The sequence below is a fragment of the Dromaius novaehollandiae genome, chromosome 1 (genome assembly GCF_036370855.1).
Source record: "Dromaius novaehollandiae isolate bDroNov1 chromosome 1, bDroNov1.hap1, whole genome shotgun sequence".
NCBI lineage: Eukaryota > Metazoa > Chordata > Aves > Casuariiformes > Dromaiidae > Dromaius > Dromaius novaehollandiae.
In genome coordinates, this window is record NC_088098.1 from 180,429,647 (window position 1) to 180,434,159 (window position 4,513).

The window sequence follows — 4,513 nt, forward strand, 5'->3', positions numbered from 1 at the left end:
GCAGTAAATTTCAGAAAAAAACATGCTGTAAATTGGAAAATGAGACACACCAAACTAATTGTTCCTCTATTGTAGTACCTGCTATGAAGTTTAGTCTCAGTCAGGACATTACAGTAAGCCACACACATTTGATTTAAATGTATGTCATGCATGTTTATTACCGTGCAGATGAATGTAGAGTAGTTCAGAAAGTGAAACATATATTAGTGAAACATGCATGTTTAGAGTTTGGATAGACAAGATGGGCTGCACTGATTTAACAATGATCTTGTCTAAGATATTTAGCTTTTATGAGGTGATACTGGATATAAGAATTCAAGTCTTTGGTGATCTATTGTTGGTCTTTAGTGGCTTAGTTTTGACAACCTTTAAAAATGCTATAAGCATTCTGTCCTAATGCACAACTTTAAAATAAAACACTTTTTCTTGTTGTTTTGGTACATTCAAATCTCAACTCTCCACCAGTTTAGCTGGTTAGATTTGATCAGTCTGTGGGTCAACTAGATGTTGGGTGTGGGAGGACTATGTGGAGAAGGGTGGTGTGGGGAGAAAAGGGTAGCTGGAGACAGGAGAAAGTGAGGATAAAGCTGTTCCTTTTTGGTAGCCTGTCTGGTCTAACTGCACCATGAGTAAAAATAGAAAGGGAGAATTTTACCCGTTGGTGATGTGATTGTTAGTTAGCCAGCAGAATATAAGAGAAGGTACCTGGTATCAAAATAGAATATGTTTATCTACATTTTTATAATATTGCAGGATTAACCATACTATGTATAGAGTAAACAAGGAGGAAAAAATATAAGTTTGAGGAGAAAAAAAAAAATCCTGGAAGATTTCACAGGAAAGACTGCACAAAACTTACAGGCTCAACCCAAAACAGGTGTTCTTTAATAACAATAATAACGCTTCAGGCATATCCTTTCAGAGTCAACTTATCAGGGAAAGACAGCAAATCAAATGACAGAGGAAGAGATGCAAAGAAGGCCATCTGATTTAATCTTAGTATAGGAGAGTTCAAAGCATTTTTTGTTTCCTTTCTTCAGCTATTTCTTTTATAAATATGTGTAGTTGTGTTGGCTACTTCAGATGATGTGAATAATCTGCTTCTATTTGCATTTTGCCTTGACATGTCTGCAACTAAAAACCATGGGCCTGAGGAACCTGTCTCAGTTCCCATCGAGTTCTTCAGAGAGTTCATAAGGTAAACATGGAAAAAGCATAGAAAGCTCTGTGAACCATGTGAAGAGGTAGTTTATACATCACAGGCATCAGGATAAGTAAGAGGATCTTGTAGAGAGCAGTTAATGAGGAAGCTGGTTTGACGTAGAGCAAGATATCAAGGAGCTTGCTTAAATCCCAAATTACCAAGAGAACATCTCACATTAACTTAACCTTTGGGCTCCACAGACATGTGAGCTGAGAGTGATCCCAAGGAGCAGACCCATCCCTGGTCAACCTCTGGTGCCTCTGCAACACGCCTCTTGTATGAACACAAGGAGCTGCGCAGCTAGCTACTTGGAAATCTGAGACTGATGCAGATTAGAACACGCTACCTACAGAGAAAAGGGAAGCTGACAGTCTTATTCCTGGAGGAGCAGGTCAGATCATTGTTTTTTACTTGGTTCAAATCATTGTTCTACTTCACTTGATTATTTCTGATAGCACAAAGGCGGAGATGAAACTGTGGCAGACTGAGCCTTTGAATATTTTAGGCAGCTGAGGAATTGCACCCTTATTACTATCCTGGACCTGCTGGCTTTTAGACATTCTTGAGCCAGCTATCTTTCCTCATGGATTAGAAGGACCAGACTGGAACTTATAAACTCTGTTCCTTGGAGCTGCATCCACACCAAAGAGAATATTAGAATGTGTCTACAGACAGACAGGGATCAGGTGAAGCTGTAAAAATCTTGTCAATATGAAAATAGGCAAATTATTCTAAATGTTATTGTTTTGTATACTTCATATTTTATGGGATTTGTTTGCCTTGTTTTGCTTTCTTTTCAGTGCAACATAATCAGAATTCTGGTACACAAAATAATATTTTCTAAACTAACTGCTCTGTTAACTCTCCTCCAGGAGGAAATCATTGCTCATTCCGAACATCACCTGCAGGAAGAAGATTTAATATCCATCCTATTAACTGAACACAAAAGCAGCTATATACATTCCCACTGACTCTCTGCTGGTGATAGATTCATAAATACAGGGGGACACACAAATGGACATTCTCCCTTAATACAATCTCAGGTCATTGGGTTGGAGAGGTTGATTCAGGGATGAGCAACAGGCTTCTCCCTGTACCCTGAAAGCGGAACATCTGACCTGTCCAACTGTAAAAATAACTCTTCATCCTTACATGAAATGGGTGGAAAGTCTTACTGTTTCTCACCCCATTAGTGTTCTTCCTCCTTCTTCCAATCAACTTTATTGTTGGACGGCAATAATTCAGTGGCTTTTTAGGAACTGTTTCTGATATATCCCTATATGTCCACCTACATATATGAAACCAGCATCAATTATATAAAAAGAAAGCATATACCTAAATTCATCTGAAAAAACTATTTTGCTGTGTTTCAGGTAGACCCCAAATTAATCTAGACGGGACTTTGTGCTGATCAGACTTTTATTCTTAATTACCTGTGTTTTTTCAAATGTCACTTTGAGGCCACAGCAAGGTCCATCACTATTTTAGATATTTTCCAGATGCCTAGTAAGAAAGAGGACATATTAGAAAGAAAAGTATTCTAAATCAACAAACTCCAAACTAGTGATGAAGTGTGGAAGGTGATTGTTTCTTCTGAGTTTGGGGGACAATGATTCAGATCTGATATTTTAATTTAGCCTCACCTGCAAATTCTATTAAAAAAAGGAAATAGTCCAACCGAATCTTACATTATTCCCCAAAAGCTATGTAATCTTTGTTTTATCAAAGTTCTGAAAATATTATATCTATTTTATACATTAAAAGGCCTTTATTCTTCCTGTACCCTTTTTTAGTTCTAATCAATTATTTTATTCTTTGTATTGCAGAGTTTATTTTTGAATAAACATAGAAGATCATGTTTATTCTGTTCTCATGAATTAAACCAGCCAGAAAAGGGTAGTGTGTCTTCTTAAAAAAATCAGGTTGACAAAATATTTTCAGCACCTATTCTTCCTGGATATGTCTTTACTTCTTGGCTATTTTCCCAAAGTGCTTGGAACAGATGTTCCTGTTTGTAAACCTTGCTATATGTGTTTATTTGGGGGAGTCTGCAACTTCATTCGACTGCTGTTTATGCTGCAACAGTGCAGTATCCTTCTACTGCTCCTATCTAGCCTATTTGCAAGGTTCAGAAGGGTCCTCAGTGGTGGACAAACAGTATTAGCTGTCCATTTGGCACACAGACAAGGCACCTTTTCTCTGGCCCTTGAACTTCCTTGCAAAGGATGTTTGGAACCTGAATTCCATAACTAGAGCTGAAAGGGGGGGAAAAAAGAACTGCAGTAACCCATTATTAAATATTTCTAAATGATGTTTCAGCTGTCATGATATGGGTAACATTCTAGCTATCTGGTTACTCATTAGGTGACCTGCCATGATGATCTGTGATGTGCTTCTGCAGTGTCCTTATTAAGACCTATGTGCTGTGCTGTTTTTAAGTAGTAATCTGCTATAAGTAGATTGTGTCCTTTTCACTGGGTGAGATTCAATCTAAAAATACTTCATTTTTATTTATTAAATGTCAAGAAAACCAAGACTTTTGCATACGTAATCATGTTTTTTTTAATTCAGTTTCAACATTTTTTAGGTTTTAATGCCTGTGCTGATAATTCTAATTTTAAACGGATGACTAATACATAGTTCTAGTTTTATGAAGATCTGATAATTACATATTAAGTCTTACTGCAAAATGAAGCTCATTTTTTATAATTATAACTTTGAGGGTTGGTTGTGGGGCCTCCCTCTTGGATTCTTCACAATAGCTTAATTCCATGGTTTCCATTTGGAAATATATACATCAGTAGTTTATTCTCTGAACTCCTGATCTCAAAATTATATTTGCTTGAAGTATGTCAAGGAATATATCCTTTTTAGTTAATAGGACAGTAACAAAAATGCCTTTTTATCCATGTTATCTACTTAATAAATGTTTCCTATCTTTTTCCTTTTTTGTTGGAGCATTTTCTCTAATTGTTTCAAGATTTCATGTAGTTTTTTTTCTTAGCTTGTGTGTTACCATTTCCCAGATGAAATGCTAATTAACCTTCCCCTAATAATCATTTTAGAAAATTCCCTTTGTGGGTGCTTATGGATGGTAAAGTCTGGTTTATCATTCAACTCAATATAACTTTTTAATTTCATCCCTAATTTCATCTACCACCAAGGGAGATTTCAAATTAAAATTATTAAGCTGCCTGTCAATTAACAGGAATGTTTGAATAATTTGTCTTGTACCCCAACTGGCAGGTACATGCTCTGATTAGATGATTGTTCTTCATGATAGACCAATACATTATGGTCTGAACAGCT

The 4,513-nt window shown here is 36.4% G+C and overlaps 1 long non-coding RNA gene across 1 annotated transcript; it reads left to right on the plus strand.

Annotated features, from left to right (window-relative positions):
- Window positions 1-1,207: 1,207 nt before the first annotated feature.
- LOC135327141 (uncharacterized) lies at window positions 1,208-3,738 on the plus strand. Its single transcript, XR_010387221.1, has 2 exons — window positions 1,208-1,595; window positions 2,077-3,738. It is a non-coding gene; the product is annotated as an uncharacterized LOC135327141 (long non-coding RNA).
- Window positions 3,739-4,513: the final 775 nt, after the last annotated feature.